This window comes from Arachis hypogaea, chromosome 20, assembly GCF_003086295.3.
Source record: "Arachis hypogaea cultivar Tifrunner chromosome 20, arahy.Tifrunner.gnm2.J5K5, whole genome shotgun sequence".
Lineage (NCBI taxonomy): Eukaryota > Viridiplantae > Streptophyta > Magnoliopsida > Fabales > Fabaceae > Arachis > Arachis hypogaea.
The window spans coordinates 73,033,619-73,043,777 of record NC_092055.1 but is presented as its reverse complement, the minus strand read 5'-3'; the positions used below and the strand labels follow the sequence as shown (position 1 = coordinate 73,043,777).

Genomic DNA, 10,159 nt, shown 5'->3' with positions numbered 1-10,159 from the left:
TAATAAAAAACATCCCTAAAAGTAACTAGATTCTACTAAAAATATACTAAAAATAATGCCAAAAAGCATATAAATTATCCGCTCATCACAACACCAAACTTAAATTGTTGCTTGTCCCTAAGAAACTGAAAATCAAATAGGATAAAAAGAAGAGAATATACTATAAATTCCAAACTATCAATGAAACATAGCTCCAATCAGATGAGCGGGACTTGTAGCTTTTTGCCTCTTGAATAGTTTTGGCATCTCACTTTATCCATTGAAGTTCAGAATGATTGGCTTCTATAGGAACTCAGAGTTCAGATAGTGTTATTGATTCTCCTAGTTCAGTATGATGATTCTTGAACACAGCTATTTTATGAGTCTTGGCCGTGGCCCTAAGCACTTTGTTTTCCAGTATTACCACCGGATACATAAATGCCACAGACACATAATTGGGTGAACCTTTTCAGATTGTGACTCAGCTTTGCTAAAGTCCCCAATTAGAGGTGTCCAGGGTTCTTAAGCACACTCTTTTTTTTGCTTTATACCTTGACTTTAACTGCTCAGTCTCAAGTTTTCACTTGACACCTACACGCCACAAGCACATGGTTAGGGACAACTTGGTTTAGCCGCTTAGGCCAGGATTTTATTCCTTTAGGCCCTCCTATCCACTAATGCTCAAAGCCTTGGGATCCTTTTTATTACCCTTGCCTTTTGGTTTTAAGGGTTATTGGCTTTTTGCTCTTGCCTCTTGGTTTTAAGAGCTTTTGGCTTTTTCTGCTTGCTTTTTCTCTTTTTTTTTTCTATTTTTTTTTTGCCTTTTTTTTTCTGCAAGCTTTGTTCTTTGCTGCTTTTTCTTGCTTCAAGAATCATTTTTATGATTTTTTAGATTATCAAATAACATGTCTCCTTATCATCATTCTTTCAAGAGCCAACATATTTAACATTCATAAACAACAACTTCAAAAGACATATGCACTGTTCAAGCATTCATTCAGAAAATAAGAAGCATTGTCACCACATCAATATAATTAAACTAAGTTCAAGGATAAATTCGAAACTCATGTACTTCTTGTTCTTTTGAATTAAAACATTTTTCATTTAAGAGAGGTGATGGATTCATAGGACATTCATAACTTTAAGACATAGTTACTAACTACTAATGATCATGTAATAAGACACAAACATAGATAAGCACTTAACATAGAGAAAATGAAAAACAGAGAATGTAAGAACAAGGAATGAGTCCACCTTAGTGATGGTGGCGTTTCCTTCTTGAGGAACCAATGATGTCCTTGAGCTCTTCTATGTCTCTTCCTTGTCTTTGTTGCTCCTCCCTCATTGCTTTTTGATCTTCTCTGATTTCATGAAGGATGATGGAGTGCTCTTGATGTTCCACCCTTAGTTGTCCCATGTTGGAACTTAATTCTCCTAGGGAGGTGTTGATTTGCTCCCAATAGTTTTGTGGAGGGAAATGCATTGGAGGCATCTCCGGGATCTCATGGTGATGAGCTTCCTGCGCCTCTTGAGCTCCATGAATGGGCTCTCTTGCTTGCTCCATCTTTTTCTTAGTGATGGGCTTCTCTTCCTCAATAGGAATGTCTCCTTCTATGAAAGCTCCAGCTGAGTAACATAGATGGCAGATAAGATGAGGGAAAGCTAGCCTTGCCCCAGGGGAGGGCTTTTCGGCTATTTTGTAGAGTTCAATGGAGATGACTTCATGAACTTCTACTTTCTCTCCAATCATGATGCTATGGATCATGATGGCCCGATCCACAGTAACTTCAGATCGATTGCTAGTGGGGATGATGGAGCGTTGGATGAACTCCAACCATCCTCTAGCCACAGGCTTGAGGTCCAGTCTTCTTAGTTGAACTGGCTTGCCTTTGGAGTCAATCTTCCATTGAGCTCCTTCCACACATATGTCGATGAGGACTTGGTCCAACCTTTGATTAAAGTTGACCCTTCTAGTGTAGGGGCGCTCATCTCCTTGCATCATAGGCAAGTTAAACGCCAACCTCTCATTCTCCGGACTAAAATCTAAGTATTTCCCCCGAACCATTGTAACATAATTCTTTGGATCCGGGTTCTTACTTTGATCATGGTTCCTAGTGATCCATGCATTGGCATAGAACTCTTGAACCATTAGGATGCCGACTTGTTGGATGGGGTTTGTTAGAACTTCCCAACCTCTTCTTTGGATTTCATGTCGGATCTCCAGATACTCATTTTTCTTGAGTTTGAAAGGGACCTCGGGGATCACCTTCTTCTTGGCCACAACATCATAGAAGTGGTCTTGATGAGCTTTGGAGATGAATCTTTCCATCTCCCATGACTCGGAAGTGGAAGCTTTTGTCTTCCCCTTCCCTTTTCTAGAGGATTCTCCGGTCTTGGGTGCCATCAATGGTAATGGAAAAACAAAAAGCTTATGCTTTTACCACACCAAACATAGAATTTTGCTCGCCCTCGAGCAAGAGAAGAAAGAATAGAAGAAGAAAAAGAAGAAAATATGGAGAAGAGGGGGGAGGTGTGTTTCAGCCAAGAAGAGAAAAGAGGGTTGTGTTGTGTGAAAGTGAGGAAGAATGGAGGGTTATATATAGGGAAGGGAGGGGGGGTAAGTTCGGCCATTTAGGGTGGGTTTGGGTGGGAAATTGATTTTGAATTTTGAAGGTAAGTGGAGTTTATGAGGTAGGTTTATAGGGAAGAGTGGATGGATGTGAGTGGTGAAGAGGTGTTGGGGAAGAGAGATTGAGGTGATTGGTGAAGGGTTTTGGGGAAGAGTGTTTATGGGATTGTGTGAAAGAGGGGTGAGAAGAAGTGAGTGGAGGTAGGTGGGGATCCTGTGGAGTCCACAGATCCTGAGGTGATCCTGTGGGGTCCACATATCCTGAGGTGTTCAAGGATTTACATCCTTGCACCCAATTAGGCATGCACAATGCCTTTGCACACAACTCTGGGCGTTCAGCGCCAGATTGGTGCTTGTTCTGGGCGTTGAACCCCCATTTGTTGCCCATTTCTAGTGTTGAATGCCAAAACCATGCTTGTTCTGGGCGTTCAGCGCCAGCTCTTCTCCAGGGTGCATTTCTGGCGTTGAAACGTCCAGATGCTGCCCATTTCTGGCGTTCAGCGCCAGAACCATGCTCTGTTCTGGCGTTGAATGCCCAAAACATGCTTCTTACTGGCGTTTAAACGCCAGTAAGGTCTTCCTCCAGGGTGTGATTTTTCTTCTGCTGTTTTTTATTCCGTTTTTAATTTTTATATTTATTTTATGACTCCACATGATCATGAACCTATAAAGACATATAACTAAGAAAAATATAGTTAGATAAATAAAAATTGGGTTGCCTCCCAATAAGTGCTTCTTTAATGTCAATAGCTTGACAGTGGGCTCTCATGGAGCCTCACAGATGTGTAGAGCTTTGTTGAGACCTCCCAACACCAAACTTAGAGTTTGGATATGGGGGTTTGACACCAAACTTAGAATTTGGTTGTGGGCTCCCAACACCAAACTTAGAGTTTGACTATGGTGGCTTTGTTTGATTCTGCTTTGAAAGAAGCTTTTTATGCTTCCTCTCCATGGATGCAGAGAGAGATCCTAGAGTTGTAAACACAAGGTTGTCCTCATTTATTTGAAGGATCAATTCTCCTCTGTCCACATCAATCACAGCTCTTGCTGTGGCTAGGAAAGGTCTTCCAAGGATGATGAATTCATCCTCATCCTTCCCAGTATCTAGGACTATGAAATCAGCAGGGATGTAAAGGCCTTCAACCTTTACTAACACGTCCTCTACTTGTCCATAAGCCTATTTTCTTGAATTATCTGCCATCTCTAATGAGATTTTAGTGGCTTGCACCCCAAAGATTCCCAGTTTCTCTATTACAGAGAGGGGCATGAGGTTTATTCCTGAACCAAGGTCACACAGAGCCTTTTCAAAGATCATGTTGCCTATGGTACAAGGTATTACGAACTTTTCAGGATCCTGTTTCTTTTGAGGCAATCTCAGTTGATCCAGATCACTTAGTTCATTGGTGAACAAGGGAGGTTCATCTTCCCAAGTCTCAATACCAAATAATTTGGCATTCAGCTTCATGATTGCACCAAGAAACTTGGCAGCTTGCTCTTCAGTAACATCCTCATTCTCTTCAGAAGAGGAATACTCATCAGAGCTCATGAATGGCATAAGGAGGTTCAATGGAATCTCTATGGTCTCTAGATGAGTCTCAGATTCCTTTGGTTCCTCAGAGGGAAGCTCCTTATTGATCACTGGACGTCCCAGGAGGTCTTCCTCCTTGGGATTCACGTCCTCTCCTTCCTTCACAGGTTCGGCCATGGTGATTAATTCAATGGCCTTGCACTCTCCTTTTGGATTTTCTTCTGTATTGCTTGGGAGAGTACTAGGAGGGATTTCAGTGATTCTTTTACTCAGCTGGCCCACTTGTGCCTCCAAATTTCTAATGGATGACCTTGTTTCATTCATGAAACTCACAGTGGCCTTAGATAGATCAGAGACTAAGTTTGCTAAATTAGAGGTATTTTGTTCAGAGTTCTCTGTCTGTTGCTGAGTGGATGATGGAAAAGGTTTACTATTGTTAAACCTGTATCTTCCACCATTATTAAAGCCTTGTTGAGGCTTTTGTTGATCCTTCCATGAGAGATTTGGATGATTTCTCCATGATGGATTATAGATGTTTCCATAAGGTTCACCTAAGTAATTCACCTCTGCTATTGCAGGGTTCTCAGGATCATAAGCTTCTTCTTCAGAAGATGCCTCTTGAGTACTGTTGGATGCAGCTTGCATTCCATTCAGACTCTGAGAAATCATATTGACTTGCTGAGTCAATATTTTATTCTGAGCCAATATGGCATTCAGAGTATCAATTTCAAGAACCTCCTTCTTCATAGGCGTCCCATTACTCACAGGATTCCTCTCAGAGGTGTACATGAACTGATTATTAGCAACCATGTCAATGAGTTCTTGAGCTTCTTCAGGCGTTTTCTTTAGGTGAATGGATCCACCTGCAGAAGTATCCAATGACATCTTTGATAGCTCAGATAAACCATCATAGAATATATCCAGGATGGTCCATTCTGAAAGCATGTTAGAAGGACACTTTTTGGTCAGCTGCTTGTATCTTTCCCAAGCTTCATAGAGGGATTCACCTTCTTTCTGTCTGAAGGTTTGAACGTCCACTCTAAGCTTGCTCAGCTTTTGAAGAGGAAAGAACTTGGCTAAGAAAGTCGTGACCAGCTTGTCCCAAGAGTTCAGGCTATCTCTGGGTTGAGAATCCAACCACACTCTAGCTCTGTCTCTTACAGCAAAAGGGAAAAGCATGAGCCTGTAGACTTCAGGAGCTACTCCATTAGTCTTAATAGTATCACATATCTGCAAGAATTTAGTTAAGAACTGAAAGGGATCTTCAGATGAAAGTCCATGAAACTTGCAGTTCTGCTGCATCAGAGAAACTAGCTGAGGTTTCAGCTCAAAGTTGTTTGCTCCAATGGCAGGAATGGAGATGCTTCTTCCATGTAAATTGGAATTAGGTGCAGTAAAGTCACCAAGCATTCTCCTTGCATTATTATTATTTTCGGCTGCCATCTCCTCTTCTTGTTCGAAAATTTCTGAAAGGTTATCTCTGGATTGTTGTAATTTAGCTTCTCTTAGTTTCCTTTTCAGAGTCCTTTCAGGTTCTGGATCTGCTTCAACAAGAATATTCTTGTCCTTGCTCCTGCTCATATGACGAAGAAGAGGGCACAGAAAAAATAATAATAATAATGATAGGGATCCTTTATACCACAGTATAGAAGTCCCTGTGTGAGTGGAAGAAAGGAAGGGGACAAAGAATGTAATGTAAGGAAAGAAACACAAGGGTGAGGAGAGCAGAGATGTGAGGTGAGGAGATGTTAGTAGATGAATAAATAAATAGAATAAGATGAGAGAGGGAAAATTTCGAAAATAATTTTGAAAAAGAGTTAGTGATTTTCGAAAATAGTTTTTTTGAAAAAGGTTAGTAATTTTTCGAAAATTAAAATCAAAAATTAAAATAATTAGTTAATTAAAAAGAAATTTTGAAAAAGAGGGAAGATATTTTCGAAAATTAGAGAGAGAGGGAGTTAGTTAGGTAGTTTTGAAAAAGATAAGAAACAAACAAAAAGTTAGTTAGTTAGTTGAAATAAATTTTGAAAAGATAAGAAGTTAGGAAGTTAGAAAAGATATTTTGAAATCAAATTTTTGAAAAAGATAAGATAAGAAGATATTTTTGAAAAGATATGATTGAAATTAGTTTTGAAAAAGATTTGATTTTTAAAATCATAATTAATGACTTGATTCTCAAGAAATCACAATATATGATTCTAGAACTCAAAGTTTGAATCTTTCTTAGCAAGCAAGTAACAAACTTGAAATTTTTGAATCAAAACATTAATTGATGATGTTATTTTCGAAAATTATGATATAAAATTAAGAAAAAGATTTTTGAAAAATATTTTTGTAATTTTCGAAAATAACTAAGAAAATGAAAAAGATTTGATTTTTAAAAAAGATTTTGAAAAAGATAGGATTTTTAAATTGAAAATTTGATTTGACTCATAAAAACAACTAGATTTTTAAAAAATTTTGAAAAAGTCAAATATAATTTTCGAAATTTTAAGAGAGAAAAAGGGGAAGATATATTTTTTTTTGAATTTTTATAATGAGAGAGAAAAATACTAAAAATGCTCAATGCATGGAAATTTTGGATCAAAACAATGAATGCATGCAAGAATGCTATGAATGTCAAGATGAACACCAAGAACACTTTGAATGTCATGATGAACATCAAGACTTATTTTTGAAAATTTTTATATGCAAAGAAAACATGCAAGACATCAAACTTAGAAATCTTTCATGTTTAGACTTTATGGATGCAAAAATGCACATGAAAAACAAGAAAAGATGCAAAACAAGAAAACATCAAGATCAAACAAGAAGACTTACCAAGAACAACTTGAAGATCATGAAGAACACCATGAATGCATGAAGTTTTCGAAAAATGCAAGATGAATATGCAATTGACACTAAACTTTCAACTTGACTCAAGACTCAAACAAGAAACATAAAATATTTTTGATTTTTATGAATTTATGATTTTTTTTTTGTATTTTCTTTTAATTTTTTCGAAAATCATTTTGAAAAAGAAAAATAAGGATTCCAAAATTTTTAATATGACTTCCAGGAATCTTATGCTCTTTAGTCTAAAGCTAATATCAAAGGGTCAGGCATGGCTTAATAGCCAGCCAAGCTTTAGTATGTAATTTAGACATGACACGCCTAACATTCCCTACAGTCAGTCAGGCTTCAACATGCTTCATGAAACACTAGAATTCATTCTTAAAAATTCTGAAGAAAAATATATTTTTGAAAGCATTTTTATTTTGAAATTTTTTTCGAAAACAAAGGAGAAATTTTTGAAAGATTTTTGAAAAATTTTTGAAAACAAAACAAGAAGAAAATTACCTAATCTGAGCAACAAGATGAACCGTCAGTTGTCCAAACTCAAACAATCCCCGGCAACGGCGCCAAAAACTTGGTGCTCTAATCTCAATTCATAATTTGTCACAACTTCGATACAACTAACCAGCAAGTGCACTGGGTCGTCCAAGTAATAAACCTTACGTGAGTAAGGGTCGATCCCACGGAGATTGTTGGTATGAAGCAAGATATGGTCACCTTGTAAATCTCAGTCAGGTGGATAATAATTGATTATGGAGTTTTCGAAAATAATACTAATTAAACAGAAAATATGGATAGAAACACTTATGTAATTCATTGGTGAGAATTTCAGATAAGCGTGTAGAGATGCTTTCGTTCCTCTGAATCTCTGCTTTCCCGCTGTCTTCATCCAATCAGTCTTACTCCTTTCCATGGCTAGCTTTATGCAAGGGCATCACCGTCGTCAATGGTTACATCTCCTCCTCTTGTGAAAATGGTCCAAATGCTCTGTCACAGCACGACTAATCATCTAAGGTTCCCGATCATGCTAGAATAGGATTCACCCTCCTTTTGCGTCTGTCACTACGCCCAGCAATCGCGAGTTTGAAGCTCGTCACAGTCATTCAATCCCAGAATCCTACTCAGAATACCACAGACAAGGTTTAGACTTTCCGAATTCTCATGAATGCCGCCATCAATCTAGCTTACACCACGAAGATTCTAATTAAGAGATCCAAGAGATAATCATTCAATCGAAGGTAGAACGGAAGTGGTTGTCATGCATGCGTTCATGGGGAATGATGATGATTGTCACATTCATCACATTCAGGTTGAAGTGTGAATGAATATCTTAGAAGCGGAATAAGTTGAATTGAATAGAAAAACAGTAGTACTTTGCATTAATCTTTGAGGAACAGCAGAGCTCCACACCTTAATCTATGGAGTGTAGAAACTCTACCGTTGAAAATACATAAGTGAAAGGTCCAGGCATGGCCGAATGGCCAGCCCCCATACGTGATCTAAGATAGCATACAACTGATTAAAGATGATCCGAAGATATTAATAAAAAGTCCTATTTATAATAAACTAGCTACTAGGGTTTACAGAAGTAAGTAATTGATGTATAAATCCACTTCCAGGGCCCACTTGGTGTGTGCTTGGGCTGAGCTTGAAGTCTACACGTGGAGAGGTCATTCTTGGAGTTGAACGCCAGCTTTTGTGCCATTTTGGGCGTTGAACTCCACTTTGCAACTTGTTTCTGGCGCTGGACGCCATAATTGGGCAGAGAGCTGGCGTCAAACGCCAGTTTGCATCGTCTAAACTTGGGCAAAGTATGGACTATTATATATTGATGGAAAGCCCTGGATGTCTACTTTCCAACACAATTGGAAGCGTGCCAGTTTGAGTTATGTAGCTCCAGAAAATCCATTTTGAGTGCAGGGAGGTCAGAATCCAACAGCATCAGCAGTCCTTCTTCAACCTCTAAATCTGATTTTTGCTCAAGTCCCTCAATTTCAGCCAGAAAATACCTGAAATCACAGAAAAATACACAAACTCATAGTAAAGTCCAGAAATGTGAATTTAACATAAAAACTAATAAAAACATCCCTAAAAGTAACTAGATTCTACTAAAAACATACTAAAAACAATGCCAAAAAGCATATAAATTATCCGCTCATCAGTTACCAAGGAATGAACGATCACGATTTCCCACACCAAGTTTTTGGTGTCGTTGCCGGGGATTGTTCGAGTTTGGACAACTGACGGTTCATCTTGTTGCTCATATTAGGTAATTTTATTTTAATTTTAAGCTTTTTATTTCTTATTTTCGAAAAATACAAAAAAATTTTTCTTCTTTTTCATTTTTCCAATTAATTTTCGAAAAAATCCAAAAAAAATTTTATAAATTCATAAAAACAAAAAATTTGATGTTTCTTGTTTGAGTCTAGTGTCAATTTTTAAGTTTGGTGTCAATTGCATCTTTTTAATTTTTCATTAAAATTTTCAAAAATTCATCATATGTTCTTCATGATCTTCAAAGTTTTTCTTGATGATCTTCTTTGTTTGATCTTTGCATTTTTATGGTTTGTGTCTTTTCTTGTTTTTCATATGCATTTTCAATATGTTAGTGTCTCAACATTAAAAATTTTTAAGTTTGGTGTCTTGCATGTTTTTCTTTTCTTAAAAATTTTCAAAAATAAGTTCTTGGTGTTCATCTTGACATTTAAAGTGTTCTTGGTGTTCATCTTGACATTCAAGGTGTTCTTGCATGCATCATGTGTTTTGATTCATAATTTTCATGTTTTGAGTCTTTTGGTTGTTTTTCTCTTTCTTCATTAAAAATTCAAAAATAAAAAAAAATATCTTTCCCTTATTTTCTCATAAATTTTCGAAAATTTGAGTTGACTTTTTCAAAACTTTTTAAAATTTAGTTGTTTCTTATGAGTCAAATCAAATTTTCATTTTAAAAATTATATCTTTTTCAAATCTTTTTCAAAAGTCAAATCTTTTTCATTTTTCTTTTATGATTTTCGAAAATTTCAAAATGATTTTCAAAAATCTTTTCCTTATTTTTATCTAATATTTTCGAAATTAATACTAACTATTAATATTTTGATTCAAAAATTTCAAGTTGTTACTTGCCTATTAAGAAAGGTTCATTCTTTAAATTTTAAGATCCTATCTTTTAGTTTCTTGTTAGTCAAGTA

General features: G+C 36.8%; 1 non-coding gene across 1 annotated transcript; it reads left to right on the top strand.

Moving 5' to 3' along the window:
* The first annotated feature begins 5,075 nt into the window (after nucleotides 1–5,075).
* On the top strand, nucleotides 5,076–5,183 carry LOC112788091 (small nucleolar RNA R71). The gene has a single exon (XR_003195471.1). It is a non-coding gene; the product is annotated as a small nucleolar RNA R71 (small nucleolar RNA).
* Nucleotides 5,184–10,159: the final 4,976 nt, after the last annotated feature.